Source organism: Myotis davidii, unplaced genomic scaffold, assembly GCF_000327345.1.
Source record: "Myotis davidii unplaced genomic scaffold, ASM32734v1 scaffold420, whole genome shotgun sequence".
In the NCBI taxonomy this organism is placed as follows: domain Eukaryota; kingdom Metazoa; phylum Chordata; class Mammalia; order Chiroptera; family Vespertilionidae; genus Myotis; species Myotis davidii.
In genome coordinates this window covers 610426-619307 of record NW_006294421.1, presented here as the reverse complement: position 1 = coordinate 619307, position 8882 = coordinate 610426, and positions in this window count along the sequence as shown.

Here is an 8882-nt window from a genome sequence, read left to right as displayed (position 1 = left end):
TTTTATTTAAAAGGCCAGAGATGTATTTATTCAAAACATATTTATTAAGCATTTACTCTAGTCCAGGCTTTGTTTTAGGAACTTGGATTAAGTCAGTAAACAAAAGAGGAAAAAAAATTCTGTGTTATTATAAAGTTTACATTAGAGATGGGAGAAGGGGGGCAGACCACGAACAGTTAACATAATAAAAAATGAAAATATCTTAAAAGGTGATAACAACTGTGGAAAAATAGTATGCAAAATTAGTAAGGCGAATCGGTATGCAGGAATATGTTAAAACTTAAAGGGTGATTGGGATGGCCTCATTGAGAAGGCAACATTTTAACAAAGAGCCATGTGAGCCACATGGATATGTTGGAGAAGAGCACCCCAGACAGAGGGAAGAGCTAGTACAAATGCCTTAGGCCTAAGGCCGCAAGGGGTTGGAAAATAAAACTAGACAGGATCACAGCACCCAGGGTACCTACAAATCACGTAGAAAGACACCTGAAGCTCCCATGTACCCCAGGAGGGCAAAGGTAACTTGGCAGTGAGCTGGGGGCCAGGAGAAAGCTTGAGGTTGAAAGACAATAGCCCCACACACCTACCACCAGAGGCCCTGCCGCGGTTAATGGTGTACATGCAGTGGGGACAGAGTCTGGCTGCCATGGCTAAAGGTGAGGGCAGCTCAGCCTCAGTGTGGTCCAGGAAGGGCAAAGGCCAGACCCAGTCTCCTTCACAGGATGACATGTAAGCCCTTTAATAACTTAAATTATCTTAAGGGACAAGGGGTTAAAAGGGAAACCCTGACTTTGACTGAGTATTTGCCCCTGAAGAACTGAATTTTAAATCGAAGGGAAATTGAATGATCTCGAACTGGAAACATCATAGGTTTTTTTTTTTTCTTTTTTCTTTTTTGAATAAAATTGTAGCTTGAAAGCCAACTTAAATTGAGTCATACTTTTAGACACATGAGAAATGTATACTTGCCATGCTAACGGTTTATATAAAGATGGAGGGAAGAGAAACCAAGATATAATTGAGAAAGTTATTTCAATTTTTAATCCTTGAAGATTACATATTAGCTTGTTGACAGTATCATACTTGTTCATCTATCTGCTATTTATTAAGTATTTATTGGCTACCTCCCACATATAAACACTCTGTCTTGAATTACAAGTGAATTATGCAGCTCTGCAAGACACTAACCCTGTTGTCAAGTGCTGATATGGTATAACATAAGGATTTTTGTTATTGAAAACATATTAAAAGGTCTTTGAAAATTTGCTTCCAGAGGGGCAGAGTTAGATTTGAAGGGAAACACTATTTTTTGAGAAATTTATGAAAAATGGAGTGAAAAGTGCAGAGAGTTCCCATAAATCCCCTCATCTAATCCCCAACTTGTCCTGTTATTAACAATTTGTGCTAGAGTGGCATATAGTTTTTTTTTGTGTGTGTTTTTTTTGTTGTTGTTGTTGTTTTTTTACAATTTATGAGCCAATATTGATATATGGTTGAACTAAAGCCCATTGGAGGGGGGGGGGGTTCACTCTATGTGTTACATATTTTATAAAGTTTGACAGATGCCTGATGACAAGTTTCCACCATGATGGTATCATACAGCGTAGTTTCCCTGCCCTAAAAGCCCTCCGTGCTCTGCCTATTCAACCTGCCCTCCCCTTAACCTCTGGCAACCACTGCTCTTTTTATCATCTCCATAGCTTTGCCTTTTCTACAATGTCATATAGTTGGAATCATACAGCATGTAGCCTTTTCAGATTGGCTTCTTTCACTTAGTAATATGCATTTAAGTTTCCTCATATCTTTTTGTGGTTTGATAGCTCATTTATTTTTATTGCCAAAGAATTTTCTATTGTATGAATGTAACACAATTTGTTTATCAAATCACCCACTGAAAGACATCTTTTACACATTTTTAAATTTGTCTTCTGGTCTGTGACTGAATCTTCTTTTTTTTCTTTTCTTACTTAAATTTTGTCCTCCTATATTTTAACTGGAGAAGCACTGATGATACAATCTTGTATTAAAACTTGTTTGACTGCAAGTGACAGGAACCCAAATTGAATCAACTTAAGCAAATAGATTATTTTACCCCAAGGGTGCTGTGATAATGCATGGAGCCTGAAGACAGGAAAAAGGGTGACCTTGGAAAACAGGTAGAACTCATATGACATCTCATTTTGATTGTGAAAGCAGATTATGCACATCCCTATCTGTCATTTTGGAATGAGTGAAACACAACAAAGATAACCTACTCATATTTCATCTTAAATTGTTAATAGCATTCACCAACTGATTAATTTAGCAGTTAGGCTAGAATTATCTGACAAACATCATAAATATGCTGTGGTTTTGTTTTTCAACACAGAAGGTACCTAACAGTAGTAATTAGTTGTCTATTTATCATTATTTATCCATTAATTTCAACCAGCATTTACTGTGAACTGTCTGTGAATATTTTACTAGTTTGAACTCTCTGAGGTTTGGCCCCTGTCTTTTGTTGTATCTTTACTATATACTACTTCACTTGTCGTAGAATAAGAACATAATCCACATTCATTTATTTGAACTGAATTGGGTTTATTGCTGCTGGCAAATTAGAGAGGACTAAAAGGTTCCTGTGCCCATGTACCTATTGGGGCGTTAGTTATTTAGGGAAAGTAATTAACGTATGTCAGTGATGTGCCCTCTTTAATTGAGCACCTACTATATTCTAAATACGTTCACATATAGCACATTTACAACTCACAACAATCCTATGCATGTATGTGTCAGAGCAGGAAAGTTTAAGATTCTTGTCCAATGATATCTAGGTAATAAGTGTCATAACAGATTTAAAACCTAATAATTTTGTGTTTAAATTCATTACTGGCTTACATGGTGAATTTGGTTGGCTTGTTTATATTCTTCATTTAAAAGAGCTTTTCTTTCTTTATATACAGTCATAAAAGTAATGCTATTGATTTTCAATAATGCATATGACCTGCTTTTCCAGTGGGAATATGAGACTCATTAAAATGTTCATGCTGTCTTGTTTGTGACCAAGAGCAGACATTTCAATATCAAGGCCAAGGGTTCCTTAATTAGCAACCTCTTTCTTTGTGTGACTCTAAATGGCTCTATAGGTTTGGGGCCAGTGATTTGGCATCATTAATGCCATGCTTTAGTCACCTGAGCTCTAACACATTATGACACTCATTATTCCCTACAGCATCTTTTTGATTTGTATAACCATCAGCTTCCAGATTTGGGTATTCTTTCCTATTAGTAATTAGACTCTGGAAACTCAAATGCCAAAAATTTAAAAAAATATATTCTTAAATTATATATTAAAGACATATTTAATATGTTTATATACGTACTCCTGTAAAAGCATATCTAGTTATCAAAGCAATATGACCTTGCAGTTGAGAAGGGCTTTCTTACTCAATAAGGGCTTTGGATAAATTCATTCTACTAGCAGCAAGAACCTAACGCATCTGTGACTAGATAAAGGCAGAACCTTTATGATTCTCCTTTGTCAAAATATCTCTTTATCACTCAAAGAAGTGAGCACTAACAGGACCTGCGAGTGCTGAGTAATCACTTCCTTTGTTCCCTGCAATCTCTACTATTCACTCCTACACTACCAAAGACAGATTTTTCTTAATAGAGAAGCCTGAAGCTAAATTTATCCCCAAACTATTGCCCAAAGTATGTTGAAAATCAAGAGCTCAAATGAGGTGGTACGAGGCAAGAGAAAAGACTGGGTATCCTTATCGATCAGCATCTCAGAAGGTAAATGTTTTGAGACATCACCCACTATCTCTTAAGTGGCACTGACACAAAGCACCACTAAAGGTCTGTTCAACAACAGCCAGGCTTTTTGAATCAAGTACATAATTCATGATGTCACAAGATTAGGAGTAATCTTCATTCTTAGAAAATTAAGTTAACTTTGCATCCTAATATCTACTTGCTTTGGGTAAGGATTTTGAAGTGTTGTACCTTTAACCTTACAGAGGCATTGTAATCCTAATGCGATCGTCAAACTGTAGTGTGAAAATTCAAGTGTTAGGATAAGCGAGTCTGGAAAAAAATGTAAACTTGAGATTTTTATTATAATTAGTATGCCTAATATTTGAGATAGTTTAAATATTTCCTAATAGAGAACAGAAAGATCTTTACAAGTTGAAAGTTTTTAAAAGTAAATCAATGGAGAAGTGAAAGGGACAGTATTCTATAAAGAGCAGGAATAAATTGAGAAGTTTCATAAAAGGAAAGAAAGCTCATTAAATATTCACTTTTCTTTACAGTCATGTTTATATTATCCCAGTCTTTATTTTTTAAAAATATATTTTATTGATTTTTTACAGAGAGGAAGGGAGAGGGATAGAAAGTTAGAAACATCAATGAAAGAGAAACATCGATCAGCTGCCGCCTCCTGCACAGCTCCCACTGGGGATATGCCGGCAACCAAGGTACATGCCCTTGCCCGGAATCGACCCCGGGACCCTTCAGTCCGCAGGCCGATGCTCTACCCACTGAGCCAAACCGGTTTCGGCATATTATCCCAGTCTTTAAAATGAAAACTAAATATGCAAAGGTTAAAAAAGACTAAAAATATATTTTCATGTATGAAGACAACTTATTTTCATTCAAAAGTATTCATTCTTGAATATATCCTCATACGACATGCACTTATAAAAAGAAATTCATTTTTTATCACTTTGGGAGATTTTTAAACTAAGAGACTTTACAGTCCTCTCTCATCTCTATGTTTTGCTAATGCTTTTTCTACGGCCTTGATCGTGGTCCCCCCACCTCAACCCCCACCTTCCACCATACCTGTCCTTCAGTCTTCCTTTGTATGTAAGTGTGCCTGGCACTAGGGTTGAGATATTCTACAGGCCAGGCTGAAAAATTTTCCAGGACATCAACTTTATAAATAGCATTTCCATAGATGACAGGATATGGCCACCCTGAAGAGGGGTAGACATTAAATAACGATTCAACAAATACTTGATTCAAATTACTGTTCCCTTACATACATATGGAAAAGTACTCCATGTACTCACCACCCCACTGCCTGCAAAATAAAAGCCAAACACTATTAGGCTTGTGTCCACGTACTTTGTACTTTCATGGAAAATCCTGCTATAATTATAGCAAGTCACTATTTTGCTGTACATCCTCTGAGTGGAGGGAGGCAATTATTTATATGGAGCCTCAACTTATAAACATTTGTAATCTGAAATACAGATATAGTCATTGTTTATTCGTTCATTCAACAATCAGCCATGGAGTGTTCCAGGCACAACAACAAATGATAGGATCATTGTCCAGGAAGGAGGGGTGTTATCCGAGGCGTCCCTTCGGATAAACTTAACGGTGCAGGTGTCCGGACATTAAATAGTTGCCAGCAGAGAGACTGCTCTGAGCAGGCAGGGCCGAGGGCAGGCGTTAGTATCTGTCCCTATAATTAACACACGTGAGTAATTTCATGGAGACTGCCGGAGGAATGATGCCACACAAACTTACGCAGTTGCAAATCACACAGCACACTTTATTACTCGCATACAGGTTCCTGCTGCCGTGGGTACAGGCTTAGTGTCGGTCCCAGGCCTGTGTATTCCTCTCCAGGCAGCGTTGGGCGCCTTGGTGGCTGAGGAGTCAGGTCAGGTCTGGTCTGTGGAACAGCGTCCCCGTCCGGGCCTCTGCGATGGGTATGCGGGCACTCTCTGCAGGTCGACCGGAGATGGAGGTTCAGCCGTTCTTCTGGCATCTGGCGGAGCGGGAGGCGAGACAGCACCCAGACCAGGGGCGATCAGCGATGCCAAAGGCAGCCCAGCGATCAGCCACTAGTGCAGTGCTGGGATCAGAGCGATCAGCGATGGCAGTGTGTCCAGCGATCAAGCAGTGATCAACCTGAATGGTGTTTGGCGACCCTTTAAATAGCCTGAGGTACCCACGGCGGTCCAGGGGGAGTAGGGGAAATCTGGTAAACAACATGCATAGCAGATCTCAAGTCTAACATTAGTTCCAATGGGCCTATCAGTAAACAAACCCGTAAACACACGGTTTCACTCTCGGGGGGGAGGAGTACACATCATCACACATATGGTTATCAGAGCGCAGTCCTGCTTCGCCTCAATTCCTAAGTCACACAGGGTAGAATGATTTTTAACTAAGTTCTAACAGTATTTCTAATTTCTAACTAAGATCAAACAGCATTTCTACTTTAACAATCATAAAGACAATTAAGGAATAAGACGTGGTTTCTTCCCTCTCAGAGACATTAGTAGGGGACAGGTCAGAATTAAGAAACAACAGTTATCACAGCTAATGGGGATTAAACACACCAAATTGCACACAGTTGTTGCTAAGGACTAAATATATCACCCCAAATTCGTATTCTGAAGTATAAATCCCCGATGTGATGGTATTGGAGGTGGGACCTTTGAGAGAGAAGTAAGTCATGAGGGATGGATGGGATTAGTGCCCTTCTAAGAAGAGGCAGAAGAGAGATGATCTCCCTGCTGTGTGAGAGTGCAATGAGAAAATGGACATCGGCAACCATAAAGAAGGCTCTCACCTGACACAGGAAATGCTGGTGTCTTAATCTTGGATTTTCTGGTCTCCCCGAACTGTGAGAAATGAGTTTCTATTTTTTAAAAATATATATTTTATTGATTTTTTACAGAGAGGAAGGGAGAGGGATAGAGAGTTAGAAACATCGATAGGCTGCCTCCTTGCACACCCCCACAGGGGCTGTGCCCGCAACCAAGATACATGCCCTTGAATGGAATCGAACCTGGGACCTTTCAGTCCGAAGGCTGAGGCTCTATCCACTGAATCAAAACAGTTAGGGCTGAATTTCTATTTTTTAAGACACCCAGACTATGGTACTCTTGATAAAGCCGCCCTAACTGATTATGACAGCCATACTGCTAGGACCCTTTTGGGGCGTAGTTCCTTTACACACGGCTGATCCACAGGCCTCTGATTAATAAATGCATGGGAACAAAAGGAACCAGAGAGAGAATAAATAATGAGAAGAGGAGCTTCTGAGGAATATGTATTGTCACTCACTTATTAATTCAATAAATATTTATTGAACACATTATGTGTCAGGCATTATTGAATTTGCATAATGATGAGCTATGTAGAAACGATGTCTTTCATGGGAGAGTCAAGCAAAAAATATTTCTCCAAACAAAAACCCAATTTGTGAAATATTACCTTAAAAATCCCAAGTTCTGATAAAAGAATAAAGAAATAAATATGGGGCTTATCTATTAGATGGTAAGCATAATGAGAGAAGAGATTTATGTCTATTCATGGGGTATATCTACAGGAGCAAAAACCACATTTGAACACAGGAGCTGCAAAAATAAAATACTGGCTGAATAAACCTGGCAAATATCGGGAGGGGGAGTGTGTATTAGTGGGAATCAGAGAAGATGTATGTATAAGTTTCTTGTTGCTGCTGTAACAGATGACCACAAACTTAGTGATTTAATTAAAATGACACACACTTATCCTGGAGTTCAGTTGTTCAGAAGTATAAAATGGGTCTCAGATAAAATCAAGGTGCAGTAGCAGGGCTGCATTCCTTCTGGAGGCTTTCTGGGTGAATCACTTTCCTTACCCCCCCCCCCTTTTTTTTTAGCTTCCAGGCAACCACATTCCTTGGGACCTGGCCCTGTTTTTACTTTCTTTCTATCTCTGGCTCTCTCTTCTGCAGTCATAGCTTCATCTTCCACTTTAAGAACTTGTGATTACATTGGGAACACCAGGATACTCTCCTAAGTTTAAATCAGATGATTAGCAACCTTAATCTATCTGTGGTCGTCGTTGCCATGTAACAACATTCACAGGTTCCAGGGCTTAGGAGGTAACACACCTTTGGGTGGTAGTTATTCTGCCTACTCACTAGTGATGTTGAGGAGCTGAGACCTGAAAGATGGAGGTAGCAAGTCATGTAAGAGGGTGTGTGTGTAAGCTAGAGAGTTAACGGTTCAAGGGATAGGGAGGGGATCTCCTCTTTATTTTTTCTGGCTGCTTGTGGTTTATTTTCCACTTGCAAAGCATAGGGTTATGGGGTGTCAGGAAGGCTCCCAGGTGGCTTCGGTAGTAAAGGGCGGGGCTCTCCCAGCTCCCATTTTGGTGTTTGCTGTTTTGATATAAAAGAACCCAACTGCTTCTGCTCGCCTAGTCTATGGGGTGAGGTGAGGAGGGGGAAGGGAGGCGCTCAGAGAACCTGGTACCTCTGGAAGTCTGGTGGCTGGTGGTGGCCCCTCAGCACGGAGGCCCGGCAGTGGCTTTGCAGGGCTGGCCACCAGGCTGCTTCCCTGTGGCTTCCTGAGCCAGGTCACAGGTGATGTGCTCCTGGAGGCCTGGGAGATTCCGAGTGCTCGGGGGACTCCAGCACTGTGGCATGGATTTCCCCCAAAAGAAGCTTGCCCGCCACTGACGCTGCCTGGCCTTGGTGGTGGGGAATGGCTTCCCCGGGCACGCGGCACTTCCACAGGAGCTGTCACTGTCAGTGGAACCCAGGCGGCACAGGGAGTAGTCCCGGGTGACTAGGAGTGAGGCACTGGCTTGTGGACTGGTGGAAACCTTGGGGGCAACCACTTGCGGGTGTGATCACAGGTGGCGGGAACGGAGGTGCTAGGCCACAGAGCCCATTTAAAAAAAAGTTTTTATTAATTTTTGTTAATAGGGAGAGGGAGAGATAGAAACTTCCAGGAAAAATAAAACTGCATGCCCCCTACTGGGGGTTGAGCAGGCAACCCTTGGTGCATGGGGTCGACACTCAACCATTGAGCACACTGGCCAGGCCACAGAGCCCATTTGCAGAGGTGAGCGTGGGAGATGGCTCCATGAGAACCTTTTAATGT